We start from the raw sequence: 16,250 nt of genomic DNA on the forward strand, positions 1-16,250 counted from the left end.
AGAATCTATTGAGTTGTAAGTTATCTGAACATTTCAAGATGATCGCACATTCCTATAGGGGGTAAAACCATGTCCCACAGGTCACCGGGCCTGGTGTCACTTTAAAGAAGTAGTCAAGTTACACCTTTGTGGGCTTATAACTTGGCTTCTGAATATCCTAGAGAGGTCAGGTTTGTTTTAGAGTACTCCAATTAACAGCCCCTATTACAGCTAAAAGGAATGGAGTCATTAGCACTTATGGTTTTTAAATGGCACCCAGAATTATGTTGCACGAAGCACAATTTCACATCATTCTGGGTTCATTTGTGTGAAAACAAGGTCCAATCAGGCTGAAACGTTACAGGAAGGTAGAATCTATTGAGTTTTAAGTGATCTGAACGTTTCATGATGATAGCACTTTCCTAAGGGGGTCAAACCATGTCCCAAAGGTCACCGGATCTGGTGTCAATTTAAAGAAGTAGTCCAGTTACACATTTGTGGGCTTATAACTTGGCTTCTGAATGTCCTAGAGAGATCAGGTTTGTTTTATTGTACTCCAATCAACAGCCCCTACAACATTAAAAAGGAATGGAGTCAAAAGCACTTGTGGTTTTTAAATGGCACCCAGAATTATGTTGCACAAAGCACAATTTCACATAATTCTGGGTCCATTTGTGTGAAAACAAGGTCCAATCAGGCTGAAACGTTACAAGAAGGTAGAATCTATTGAGTTGTAAGTGATCTGAACGTTTCATGAGGATCGCACATTCCTATAGGGGGTCAAACCATGTCCCAAAGGTCACCGGGCCTGGTGTCACTTTAAAGAAGTAGTCCAGTTACACCTTTGTGGGCTTATAACTTGGCTTCTGAACATCCTAGAGAGGTCAGGTTTGTTTTAGAGTACTCCAATTAACAGCCCCCATTACCACTAAAAGGAATGGAGTCATTAGCACTTATGGTTTTTAAATGGCACCCAGAATTATGTTGCACGAAGCACAATTTCACATCATTCTGGGTTCATTTGTGTGAAAACAAGGTCCAATCAGGCTGAAACGTTACAGGAAGGTAGAATCTATTGAGTTGTAAGTGATCTGAACGTTTCATGATGATAACACTTTCCTAAGGGGGTCAAACCATGTCCCAAAGGTCACCGGATCTGGTGTCAATTTAAAGAAGTAGTCCAGTTACACATTTGTGGGCTTATAACTTGGCTTCTGAATGTCCTAGAGAGATCATAATTGTTTTAGTGTACTCCAATCAACAGCCCCTACAACCTCAAAAAGGAATGGAGTCATTAGCACTTATGGTTTTTAAATGGCACCCAGAATTATGTTGCACGAAGCACAATTGCACATCATTCTGGGTCCATTTGTGTGAAAACAAGGTCCAATCAGGCTGAAACGTTACAAGAAGGTAGAATCTATTGAGTTGTAAGTGATCTGAACGTTTCATGATGATCGCACATTCCTATAGGGGGTCAAACCATGTCCCAAAGGTCACCGGGCCTGGTGTCACTTTAAAGAAGTAGTCCAGTTACACCTTTGTGGGCTTATAACTTGGCTTCTGAATATCCTAGAGAGATCAGGTTTGTTTTAGAGTACTCCAATTAACAGCCCCCATAACCACTAAAAGGAATAGAGTCATTAGCACTTATGGTTTTTAAATGGCACCCAGAATTATGTTGCAAGAAGCACAAATTCACATCATTCTGGGTTCATTTGTGTGAAAACAAGGTCCAATCAGGCTGAAACGTTACAGGAAGGTAGAATCTATTGAGTTGTAAGTGATCTGAATATTTCATGATGATAGCACTTTCCTAAGGGGTCGCACCATGTCCCAAAGGTCACCGGATCTGGTGTCAATTTAAAGAAGTAGTCCAGTTACACATTTGTGGGCTTATAACTTGGCTTCTGAATGTCCTAGAGAGATCAGGTTTGTTTTAGTATACTCCAATCAACAGCCCCTACAACCACAAAAAGGAATGGAGTCATTAGAACTTATGGTTTTTAAATGGCACCCAGAATTATGTTGCACGAAGCACAATTTCACATCATTCTGGGTTCATTTGTGTGAAAACAAGGTCCAATCAGGCTGAAACGTTACAGGAAGGTAGAATCTATTGAGTTGTAAGTGATCTGAACGTTTCATGATGATAGCACTTTCCTAAGGGGGTCAAACCATGTCCCAAAGGTCACCGGATCTGGTGTCAATTTAAAGAAGTAGTCCAGTTACACATTTGTGAGCTTATAACTTGGCTTCTGAATGTCCTAGAGAGATCAGGTTTGTTTTAGAATACTCCAATCAACAGCCCCTACAACCACAAAAAGGAATGGAGTCATTAGCACTTATGGTTTGTAAATTGCTCCCAGAATTATGTTGCACGAAGCACAATTTCACATCATTCTGGGTTCATTTGTGTGAAAACAAGGTCCAATCAGGCTGAAACGTTACAGGAAGGTAGAATCTATTGAGTTGTAAGTGATCTGAATGTTTCATGATGATAGCACTTTCCTAAGGGGACGAACCATGTCCCAAAGGTCACCGGATCTGGTGTCAATTTAAAGAAGTAGTCCAGTTACACATTTGTGGGCTTATAACTTGGCTTCTGAATGACCTAGAGAGATCAGGTTTGTTTTAGTATACTCCAATCAACAGCCCCTACAACCACAAAAAGGAATGGAGTCATTAGCACTTATGGTTTGCAAATGGCACCCAGAATTATGTTGCACGAAGCACAATTTCACATCATTCTGGGTTCATTTGTGTGAAAACAAGGTCCAATCAGATTGAAACGTTACAGGAAGGTAGAATCTATTGAGTTGTAAGTGATCTGAACGTTTCATGATGATAGCACTTTCCTAAGGGGGTCGAACCATGTCCCAAAGGTCACCGGATCTGGTGTCAATTTAAAGTAGTCCAGTTACACATTTGTGGGCTTATAACTTGGCTTCTGAATGTCCTAGAGAGATCAGGTTTGTTTTAGTGTACTCCAATTAACAGCCCCTACAACCACTAAAAGGAATGGAGTCATTAACACTTATGGTTTGTAAATGGCACCCAGAATTATGTTGCACGAAGCACAATTTCACATCATTCTGGGTTCATTTGTGTGAAAACAAGGTCCAATCAGGCTGAAACGTTACAGGAAGGTAGAATCTATTGAGTTGTAAGTGATCTGAACGTTTCATGATGATAGCGCTTTCCTAAGGGGGTCAAACCATGTCCCAAAGGTCACCGGATCTGGTGTCAATTTAAAGAAGTAGTCCAGTTACACATTTGTGGGCTTATAACTTGGCTTCTGAATGTCCTAGAGTGATCAGGTTTGTTTCAGAGTACTCCAATCAACAGCCCCTACAACCACAAAAAGGAATGGAGTCATTAGCACTTATGGTTTGTAAATGGCACCCAGAATTATGTTGCACGAAGCACAATTTCACATCATTCTGGGTCCATTTGTGTGAAAACAAGGTCCAATCAGGCTGAAACGTTACAAGAAGGTAGAATCTATTGAGTTGTAAGTGATCTGAACGTTTCATGATGATCGCACATTCCTAAGGGGGTCAAACCATGTCCCAAAGGTCACCGGGCCTGGTGTCACTTTAAAGAAGTAGTCCAGTTACACCTTTGTGGGCTTAAAACTTGGCTTCTGAATATCTTAGAGAGGTCAGGTTTAATTTAGAGTACTCCAATTAACAGCCCCCATTACTCCAAAAAGGAATGGAGTCATTAGCACTTATGGTTTGTAAATGGCACCCAGAATTATGTTGCACGAAGCACAATTTCACATCATTCTGGGTCCATTTGTGTGAAAACAAGGTCCATTCAGGCTGAAACGTTACAAGAAGGTAGAATCTATTGAGTTGTAAGTGATCTGAACGTTTCATGATGATCGCAGATTCCTATAGGGGGTCAAACCATGTCCCAAAGGTCACCGGGCCTGGTGTCACTTTAAAGAAGTAGTCCAGTTACACCTTTGTGGGTTTAAATTTGGCTTCTGAATATCCTAGAGAGGTCAGGTTTAATTTAGAGTACTCCAATTAACAGCCCCCATTACCCCAAAAAGGAATGGAGTCATTAGCACTTATGGTTTTTAAATGGCACCCAGAATTATGTTGCACAAAGCACAATTTCACATCATTCTGAGTTCATTTGTGTGAAAACAAGGTCCAATCAGGCTGAAACGTTACAAGAAGGTAGAATCTATTGAAATGTAAGTGATCTGAACGTTTCATGATGATAGCACTTTCCTAAGGGGGTCAAACCATGTCCCAAAGGTCACCGGATCTGGTGTCAATTTAAAGAAGTAGTCCAGTTACACATTTGTGGGCTTATAACTTGGCTTCTGAATGTCCTAGAGAGATCAGGCTTGTTTTAGTGTACTCCAATCAACAGCCCCTACAACCACAAAAAGGAATGGAGTCATTAGCACTTATGGTTTGTAAATGGCACCCAGAATTATGTTGCACAAAGCACAATTTCACATCATTCTGGGTCCATTTGTGTGAAAACAAGGTCCAATCAGGCTGGATCGTTACAAGAAGGTAGAATCAATTGAGTTGTAAGTGATCTGAACGTTTCATGATGATAGCACTTTCCTAAGGGGGTCAAACCATGTCCCAAAGGTCACCGGATCTGGTGTCAATTTATAGAAGTAGTCCAGTTACATATTTGTGGGCTTATAACTTGGCTTCTCAATGTCCTAGAGAGGTCAGGTTTGTTTTGAGAGTACTCCCATTAACAGCCCCTATTACCTCAAAAAGGAATGGAGTCATTAGCACTTATGGTTTTTAAATGGCACCCAGATTTATGTTGCACGAAGCACAATTTCACATCATTCTGGGTCCATTTGTGTGAAAACAAGGCCCAATCAGGCTGAAAGGTTACAGGAAGGTAGAATCTATTGAGTTGTAAGTGATCTGAACGTTTTATGATGATAGCACTTTCCTAAGGGGGTCAAACCATGTCCTAAAGGTCACCGGATCTGGTGTCACTTTAAAGAAGTAGTCCAGTTACACATTTGTGGGCTTATAACTTGGCTTCTGAATATCCTAGAGAGGTCAGGTTTGTTTTAGAGTACTCCAATTAACAGCCCCTATTACCTCAAAAAGGCATGGAGTCATTAGCACTTATGGTTTTTAAATGGCACCCAGAATTATGTTGCACAAAGCACAATTTCACATCATTCTGGGTCCATTTGTGTGAAAACAAGGTCCAATTAGGCTGTAACGTAACAAGAAGGTAGAATCTATTGAGTTGTAAGTGATCTGAACGTTTCATGATGATTGCACATTCCTAAGTGAGTCAAACCATGTCCCAAAGGTCACCGGATCTGGTGTCACTTTAAAGAAGTAGTCCAGTTACACATTTGTTGGCTTATAACTTGGCTTCTGAATGTCCTAGAGAGATCAGGTTTGTTTTAGTGTACTCCAATCAACAGCCCCTACAACCACAAAAAGGAATGGAGTCATTAGCACTTATGGTTTGACCCCCTATAGGAATGTGCGATCATCATGAAACATTCATATCACTTACAACTCAATAGATTCTACCTTCTTATAACGTTTCAGCCTGATTGGACCTTGTTTTCACACAAATGGACCCAGAATGATGTGAAATTGTGCTTCGTGCAACATAAATCTGGGTGCCATTTAAAAACCATAAGTGCTAATGACTCCATTCCTTTTTGAGGTAATAGGGGCTGTTAATGGGAGTACTCTCAAAACAAACCTGACCTCTCTAGGACATTGAGAAGCCAAGTTATAAGCCCACAAATATGTAACTGGACTACTTCTATAAATTGACACCAGATCCGGTGACCTTTGGGACATGGTTTGACCCCCTTAGGAAAGTGCTATCATCATGAAACGTTCAGATCACTTACAACTCAATTGATTCTACCTTCTTGTAACGATTCAGCCTGATTGGACCTTGTTTTCACACAAATGGACCCAGAATGATGTGAAATTGTGCTTTGTGCAACATAATTCTGGGTGCCATTTACAAACCATAAGTGCTAATGACTCCATTCCCTTTTGTGGTTGTAGGGGCTGTTGATTGGAGTACACTAAAACAAGCCTGATCTCTCTAGGACATTCAGAAGCCAAGTTATAAGCCCACAAATGTGTAACTGGACTACTTCTTTAAATTGACACCAGATCCGGTGACCTTTGGGACATGGTTTGACCCCCTTAGGAAAGTGCTATAATCATGAAACGTTCAGATCACTTACATTTCAATAGATTCTACCTTCTTGTAACGTTTCAGCCTGATTGGACCTTGTTTTCACACAAATGAACTCAGAATGATGTGAAATTGTGCTTTGTGCAACATAATTCTGGGTGCCATTTAAAAACCATAAGTGCTAATGACTCCATTCCTTTTTGGGGTAATGGGGGCTGTTAATTGGAGTACTCTAAATTAAACCTGACCTCTCTAGGATATTCAGAAGCCAAATTTAAACCCACAAAGGTGTAACTGGACTACTTCTTTAAAGTGACACCAGGCCCGGTGACCTTTGGGACATGGTTTGACCCCCTATAGGAATCTGCGATCATCATGAAACGTTCAGATCACTTACAACTCAATAGATTCTACCTTCTTGTAACGTTTCAGCCTGAATGGACCTTGTTTTCACACAAATGGACCCAGAATGATGTGAAATTGTGCTTCGTGCAACATAATTCTGGGTGCCATTTACAAACCATAAGTGCTAATGACTCCATTCCTTTTTGGAGTAATGGGGGCTGTTAATTGGAGTACTCTAAATTAAACCTGACCTCTCTAAGATATTCAGAAGCCAAGTTTTAAGCCCACAAAGGTGTAACTGGACTACTTCTTTAAAGTGACACCAGGCCCGGTGACCTTTGGGACATGGTTTGACCCCCTTAGGAATGTGCGATCATCATGAAACGTTCAGATCACTTACAACTCAATAGATTCTACCTTCTTGTAACGTTTCAGCCTGATTGGACCTTGTTTTCACACAAATGGACCCAGAATGATGTGAAATTGTGCTTCGTGCAACATAATTCTGGGTGCCATTTACAAACCATAAGTGCTAATGACTCCATTCCTTTTTGTGGTTGTAGGGGCTGTTGATTGGAGTACTCTGAAACAAACCTGATCACTCTAGGACATTCAGAAGCCAAGTTATAAGCCCACAAATGTGTAACTGGACTACTTCTTTAAATTGACACCAGATCCGGTGACCTTTGGGACATGGTTTGACCCCCTTAGGAAAGCGCTATCATCATGAAACGTTCAGATCACTTACAACTCAATAGATTCTACCTTCCTGTAACGTTTCAGCCTGATTGGACCTTGTTTTCACACAAATGAACCCAGAATGATGTGAAATTGTGCTTCGTGCAACATAATTCTGGGTGCCATTTACAAACCATAAGTGTTAATGACTCCATTCCTTTTAGTGGTTGTAGGGGCTGTTAATTGGAGTACACTAAAACAAACCTGATCTCTCTAGGACATTCAGAAGCCAAGTTATAAGAAAACAAACCTGACCTCTCTAGGACATTCAGAAGCCAAGTTATAAGCCCACAAATGTGTAACTGGACTACTTTAAATTGACACCAGATCCGGTGACCTTTGGGACATGGTTCGACCCCCTTAGGAAAGTGCTATCATCATGAAACGTTCAGATCACTTACAACTCAATAGATTCTACCTTCCTGTAACGTTTCAATCTGATTGGACCTTGTTTTCACACAAATGAACCCAGAATGATGTGAAATTGTGCTTCGTGCAACATAATTCTGGGTGCCATTTACAAACCATAAGTGCTAATGACTCCATTCCTTTTTGTGGTTGTAGGGGCTGTTGATTGGAGTATACTAAAACAAACCTGATCTCTCTAGGTCATTCAGAAGCCAAGTTATAAGCCCACAAATGTGTAACTGGACTACTTCTTTAAATTGACACCAGATCCGGTGACCTTTGGGACATGGTTCGTCCCCTTAGGAAAGTGCTATCATCATGAAACATTCAGATCACTTACAACTCAATAGATTCTACCTTCCTGTAACGTTTCAGCCTGATTGGACCTTGTTTTCACACAAATGAACCCAGAATGATGTGAAATTGTGCTTCGTGCAACATAATTCTGGGAGCAATTTACAAACCATAAGTGCTAATGACTCCATTCCTTTTTGTGGTTGTAGGGGCTGTTGATTGGAGTATTCTAAAACAAACCTGATCTCTCTAGGACATTCAGAAGCCAAGTTATAAGCTCACAAATGTGTAACTGGACTACTTCTTTAAATTGACACCAGATCCGGTGACCTTTGGGACATGGTTTGACCCCCTTAGGAAAGTGCTATCATCATGAAACGTTCAGATCACTTACAACTCAATAGATTCTACCTTCCTGTAACGTTTCAGCCTGATTGGACCTTGTTTTCACACAAATGAACTCAGAATGATGTGAAATTGTGCTTTGTGCAACATAATTCTGGGTGCCATTTAAAAACCATAAGTGCTAATGACTCCATTCCTTTTTGGGGTAATGGGGGCTGTTAATTGGAGTACTCTAAATTAAACCTGACCTCTCTAGGATATTCAGAAGCCAAATTTAAACCCACAAAGGTGTAACTGGACTACTTCTTTAAAGTGACACCAGGCCCGGTGACCTTTGGGACATGGTTTGACCCCCTATAGGAATCTGCGATCATCATGAAACGTTCAGATCACTTACAACTCAATAGATTCTACCTTCTTGTAACGTTTCAGCCTGAATGGACCTTGTTTTCACACAAATGGACCCAGAATGATGTGAAATTGTGCTTCGTGCAACATAATTCTGGGTGCCATTTACAAACCATAAGTGCTAATGACTCCATTCCTTTTTGGAGTAATGGGGGCTGTTAATTGGAGTACTCTAAATTAAACCTGACCTCTCTAAGATATTCAGAAGCCAAGTTTTAAGCCCACAAAGGTGTAACTGGACTACTTCTTTAAAGTGACACCAGGCCCGGTGACCTTTGGGACATGGTTTGACCCCCTTAGGAATGTGCGATCATCATGAAACGTTCAGATCACTTACAACTCAATAGATTCTACCTTCTTGTAACGTTTCAGCCTGATTGGACCTTGTTTTCACACAAATGGACCCAGAATGATGTGAAATTGTGCTTCGTGCAACATAATTCTGGGTGCCATTTACAAACCATAAGTGCTAATGACTCCATTCCTTTTTGTGGTTGTAGGGGCTGTTGATTGGAGTACTCTGAAACAAACCTGATCACTCTAGGACATTCAGAAGCCAAGTTATAAGCCCACAAATGTGTAACTGGACTACTTCTTTAAATTGACACCAGATCCGGTGACCTTTGGGACATGGTTTGACCCCCTTAGGAAAGCGCTATCATCATGAAACGTTCAGATCACTTACAACTCAATAGATTCTACCTTCCTGTAACGTTTCAGCCTGATTGGACCTTGTTTTCACACAAATGAACCCAGAATGATGTGAAATTGTGCTTCGTGCAACATAATTCTGGGTGCCATTTACAAACCATAAGTGTTAATGACTCCATTCCTTTTAGTGGTTGTAGGGGCTGTTAATTGGAGTACACTAAAACAAACCTGATCTCTCTAGGACATTCAGAAGCCAAGTTATAAGAAAACAAACCTGACCTCTCTAGGACATTCAGAAGCCAAGTTATAAGCCCACAAATGTGTAACTGGACTACTTTAAATTGACACCAGATCCGGTGACCTTTGGGACATGGTTCGACCCCCTTAGGAAAGTGCTATCATCATGAAACGTTCAGATCACTTACAACTCAATAGATTCTACCTTCCTGTAACGTTTCAATCTGATTGGACCTTGTTTTCACACAAATGAACCCAGAATGATGTGAAATTGTGCTTCGTGCAACATAATTCTGGGTGCCATTTACAAACCATAAGTGCTAATGACTCCATTCCTTTTTGTGGTTGTAGGGGCTGTTGATTGGAGTATACTAAAACAAACCTGATCTCTCTAGGTCATTCAGAAGCCAAGTTATAAGCCCACAAATGTGTAACTGGACTACTTCTTTAAATTGACACCAGATCCGGTGACCTTTGGGACATGGTTCGTCCCCTTAGGAAAGTGCTATCATCATGAAACATTCAGATCACTTACAACTCAATAGATTCTACCTTCCTGTAACGTTTCAGCCTGATTGGACCTTGTTTTCACACAAATGAACCCAGAATGATGTGAAATTGTGCTTCGTGCAACATAATTCTGGGAGCAATTTACAAACCATAAGTGCTAATGACTCCATTCCTTTTTGTGGTTGTAGGGGCTGTTGATTGGAGTATTCTAAAACAAACCTGATCTCTCTAGGACATTCAGAAGCCAAGTTATAAGCTCACAAATGTGTAACTGGACTACTTCTTTAAATTGACACCAGATCCGGTGACCTTTGGGACATGGTTTGACCCCCTTAGGAAAGTGCTATCATCATGAAACGTTCAGATCACTTACATTTCAATAGATTCTACCTTTTTGTAACGTTTCAGCCTGATTGGACCTTGTTTTCACACAAATAAACTCAGAATGATGTGAAATTGTGCTTTGTGCAACATAATTCTGGGTGCCATTTAAAAACCATAAGTGCTAATGACTCCATTCCTTTTTGGGGTAATGGGGGCTGTTAATTGGAGTACTCTAAATTAAACCTGACCTCTCTAGGATATTCAGAAGCCAAATTTAAACCCACAAAGGTGTAACTGGACTACTTCTTTAAAGTGACACCAGGCCCGGTGACCTTTGGGACATGGTTTGACCCCCTATAGGAATCTGCGATCATCATGAAACGTTCAGATCACTTACAACTCAATAGATTCTACCTTCTTGTAACGTTTCAGCCTGAATGGACCTTGTTTTCACACAAATGGACCCAGAATGATGTGAAATTGTGCTTCGTGCAACATAATTCTGGGTGCCATTTACAAACCATAAGTGCTAATGACTCCATTCCTTTTTGGAGTAATGGGGGCTGTTAATTGGAGTACTCTAAATTAAACCTGACCTCTCTAAGATATTCAGAAGCCAAGTTTTAAGCCCACAAAGGTGTAACTGGACTACTTCTTTAAAGTGACACCAGGCCCGGTGACCTTTGGGACATGGTTTGACCCCCTTAGGAATGTGCGATCATCATGAAACGTTCAGATCACTTACAACTCAATAGATTCTACCTTCTTGTAACGTTTCAGCCTGATTGGACCTTGTTTTCACACAAATGGACCCAGAATGATGTGAAATTGTGCTTCGTGCAACATAATTCTGGGTGCCATTTACAAACCATAAGTGCTAATGACTCCATTCCTTTTTGTGGTTGTAGGGGCTGTTGATTGGAGTACTCTGAAACAAACCTGATCACTCTAGGACATTCAGAAGCCAAGTTATAAGCCCACAAATGTGTAACTGGACTACTTCTTTAAATTGACACCAGATCCGGTGACCTTTGGGACATGGTTTGACCCCCTTAGGAAAGCGCTATCATCATGAAACGTTCAGATCACTTACAACTCAATAGATTCTACCTTCCTGTAACGTTTCAGCCTGATTGGACCTTGTTTTCACACAAATGAACCCAGAATGATGTGAAATTGTGCTTCGTGCAACATAATTCTGGGTGCCATTTACAAACCATAAGTGTTAATGACTCCATTCCTTTTAGTGGTTGTAGGGGCTGTTAATTGGAGTACACTAAAACAAACCTGATCTCTCTAGGACATTCAGAAGCCAAGTTATAAGAAAACAAACCTGACCTCTCTAGGACATTCAGAAGCCAAGTTATAAGCCCACAAATGTGTAACTGGACTACTTTAAATTGACACCAGATCCGGTGACCTTTGGGACATGGTTCGACCCCCTTAGGAAAGTGCTATCATCATGAAACGTTCAGATCACTTACAACTCAATAGATTCTACCTTCCTGTAACGTTTCAATCTGATTGGACCTTGTTTTCACACAAATGAACCCAGAATGATGTGAAATTGTGCTTCGTGCAACATAATTCTGGGTGCCATTTACAAACCATAAGTGCTAATGACTCCATTCCTTTTTGTGGTTGTAGGGGCTGTTGATTGGAGTATACTAAAACAAACCTGATCTCTCTAGGTCATTCAGAAGCCAAGTTATAAGCCCACAAATGTGTAACTGGACTACTTCTTTAAATTGACACCAGATCCGGTGACCTTTGGGACATGGTTCGTCCCCTTAGGAAAGTGCTATCATCATGAAACATTCAGATCACTTACAACTCAATAGATTCTACCTTCCTGTAACGTTTCAGCCTGATTGGACCTTGTTTTCACACAAATGAACCCAGAATGATGTGAAATTGTGCTTCGTGCAACATAATTCTGGGAGCAATTTACAAACCATAAGTGCTAATGACTCCATTCCTTTTTGTGGTTGTAGGGGCTGTTCATTGGAGTATTCTAAAACAAACCTGATCTCTCTAGGACATTCAGAAGCCAAGTTATAAGCTCACAAATGTGTAACTGGACTACTTCTTTAAATTGACACCAGATCCGGTGACCTTTGGGACATGGTTTGACCCCCTTAGGAAAGTGCTATCATCATGAAACGTTCAGATCACTTACAACTCAATAGATTCTACCTTCCTGTAACGTTTCAGCCTGATTGGACCTTGTTTTCACACAAATGAACCCAGAATGATGTGAAATTGTGCTTCGTGCAACATAATTCTGGGTGCCATTTAAAAACCATAAGTTCTAATGACTCCATTCCTTTTTGTGGTTGTAGGGGCTGTTGATTGGAGTACACTAAAACAAACCTGATCTCTCTAGGACATTCAGAAGCCAAGTTATAAGCCCACAAATGTGTAACTGGACTACTTCTTTAAATTGACACCAGATCCGGTGACCTTTGGGACATGGTGCGACCCCTTAGGAAAGTGCTATCATCATGAAATATTCAGATCACTTACAACTCAATAGATTCTACCTTCCTGTAACGTTTCAGCCTGATTGGACCTTGTTTTCACACAAATGAACCCAGAATGATGTGAATTTGTGCTTCGTGCAACATAATTCTGGGTGCCATTTAAAAACCATAAGTGCTAATGACTCTATTCCTTTTAGTGGTTATGGGGGCTGTTAATTGGAGTACTCTAAAACAAACCTGATCTCTCTAGGATATTCAGAAGCCAAGTTATAAGCCCACAAAGGTGTAACTGGACTACTTCTTTAAAGTGACACCAGGCCCGGTGACCTTTGGGACATGGTTTGACCCCCTATAGGAATGTGCGATCATCATGAAACGTTCAGATCACTTACAACTCAATAGATTCTACCTTCTTGTAACGTTTCAGCCTGATTGGACCTTGTTTTCACACAAATGGACCCAGAATGATGTGCAATTGTGCTTCGTGCAACATAATTCTGGGTGCCATTTAAAAACCATAAGTGCTAATGACTCCATTCCTTTTTGAGGTTGTAGGGGCTGTTGATTGGAGTACACTAAAACAATTATGATCTCTCTAGGACATTCAGAAGCCAAGTTATAAGCCCACAAATGTGTAACTGGACTACTTCTTTAAATTGACACCAGATCCGGTGACCTTTGGGACATGGTTTGACCCCCTTAGGAAAGTGTTATCATCATGAAACGTTCAGATCACTTACAACTCAATAGATTCTACCTTCCTGTAACGTTTCAGCCTGATTGGACCTTGTTTTCACACAAATGAACCCAGAATGATGTGAAATTGTGCTTCGTGCAACATAATTCTGGGTGCCATTTAAAAACCATAAGTGCTAATGACTCCATTCCTTTTAGTGGTAATGGGGGCTGTTAATTGGAGTACTCTAAAACAAACCTGACCTCTCTAGGATGTTCAGAAGCCAAGTTATAAGCCCACAAAGGTGTAACTGGACTACTTCTTTAAAGTGACACCAGGCCCGGTGACCTTTGGGACATGGTTTGACCCCCTATAGGAATGTGCGATCATCATGAAACGTTCAGATCACTTACAACTCAATAGATTCTACCTTCTTGTAACGTTTCAGCCTGATTGGACCTTGTTTTCACACAAATGGACCCAGAATTATGTGAAATTGTGCTTTGTGCAACATAATTCTGGGTGCCATTTAAAAACCATAAGTGCTTTTGACTCCATTCCTTTTTAATGTTGTAGGGGCTGTTGATTGGAGTACAATAAAACAAACCTGATCTCTCTAGGACATTCAGAAGCCAAGTTATAAGCCCACAAATGTGTAACTGGACTACTTCTTTAAATTGACACCAGATCCGGTGACCTTTGGGACATGGTTTGACCCCCTTAGGAAAGTGCTATCATCATGAAACGTTCAGATCACTTACAACTCAATAGATTCTACCTTCCTGTAACGTTTCAGCCTGATTGGACCTTGTTTTCACACAAATGAACCCAGAATGATGTGAAATTGTGCTTCGTGCAACATAATTCTGGGTGCCATTTAAAAACCATAAGTGCTAATGACTCCATTCCTTTTAGCTGTAATAGGGGCTGTTAATTGGAGTACTCTAAAACAAACCTGACCTCTCTAGGATATTCAGAAGCCAAGTTATAAGCCCACAAAGGTGTAACTTGACTACTTCTTTAAAGTGACACCAGGCCCGGTGACCTGTGGGACATGGTTTTACCCCCTATAGGAATGTGCGATCATCTTGAAATGTTCAGATAACTTACAACTCAATAGATTCTACCTTCTTGTAACGTTTCAGCCTGATTGGACCTTGTTTTCACACAAATGGACCCAGAATGATGTGAAATTGTGCTTCGTGCAACATAATTCTGGGTGCCATTTACAAACCATAAGTGCTAATGACTCCATTCCTTTTTGTGGTTGTAGGGGCTGTTGATTGGAGTATACTAAAACAAACCTGATCTCTCTAGGACGTTCAGAAGCCAAGTTATAAGCCCACAAATGTGTAACTGGACTACTTCTTTAAATTGACACCAGATCCGGTGACCTTTGGGACATGGTTTGACCCCCTTAGGAAAGTGCTATCATCATGAAACGTTCAGATCACTTACAACTCAATAGATTCTACCTTCGTGTAACGTTTCAGCCTGATTGGACCTTGTTTTCACACAAATGAACCCAGAATGATGTGAAATTGTGCTTCGTGCAACATAATTCTGGGTGCCATTTAAAAACCATAAGTGCTAATGACTCCATTCCTTTTTGTGGTTGTAGGGGCTGTTGATTGGAGTATACTAAAACAAACCTGATCTCTCTAGGACATTCAGAAGCCAAGTTATAAGCCCACAAATGTGTAACTGGACTACTTCTTTAAATTGACACCAGATCCGGTGACCTTTGGGACATGGTTCGACCCCTTAGGAAAGTGCTATCATCATGAAACATTCAGATCACTTACAACTCAATAGATTCTACCTTCCTGTAACGTTTCAGCCTGATTGGACCTTGTTTTCACACAAATGAACCCATAATGATGTGAAATTGTGCTTCGTGCAACATAATTCTGGGTGCCATTTAAAAACCATAAGTGCTAATGACTCCATTCCTTTTAGTGGTAATGTGGGCTGTTAATTGGAGTACTCTAAAACAAACCTGATCTCTCTAGGATATTCAGAAGCCAAGTTATAAGCCCACAAAGGTGTAACTGGACTACTTCTTTAAAGTGACACCAGGCCCGGTGACCTTTGGGACATGGTTTGACCCCCTATAGGAATGTGCGATCATCATGAAACGTTCAGATCACTTACAACTCAATAGATTCTACCTTCTTGTAACGTTTCAGCCTGATTGGACCTTGTTTTCACACAAATGGACCCAGAATGATGTGAAATTGTGCTTCGTGCAACATAATTCTGGGTGCCATTTAAAAACCATAAGTGCTAATGACTCCATTACTTTTTGAGGTTGTAGGGGCTGTTGATTGGAGTACACTAAAACAATTCTGATCTCTCTAGGACATTCAGAAGCCAAGTTATAAGCCCACAAATGTGTAACTGGACTACTTCTTTAAATTGACACCAGTTCCGGTGACCTTTGGGACATGGTTTGACCCCCTTAGGAAAGTGCTATCATCATGAAACGTTCAGATCACTTACAACTCAATAGATTCTACCTTCCTGTAACGTTTCAGCCTGATTGGACCTTGTTTTCACACAAATGAACCCAGAATGATGTGAAATTGTGCTTCGTGCAACATAATTCTGGGTGCCATTTAAAAACCATAAGTGCTAATGACTCCATTCCTTTTAAAGGTAATGGGGGCTGT

This window comes from Nothobranchius furzeri, chromosome 7, assembly GCF_043380555.1.
Source record: "Nothobranchius furzeri strain GRZ-AD chromosome 7, NfurGRZ-RIMD1, whole genome shotgun sequence".
NCBI classification, from domain to species: domain Eukaryota; kingdom Metazoa; phylum Chordata; class Actinopteri; order Cyprinodontiformes; family Nothobranchiidae; genus Nothobranchius; species Nothobranchius furzeri.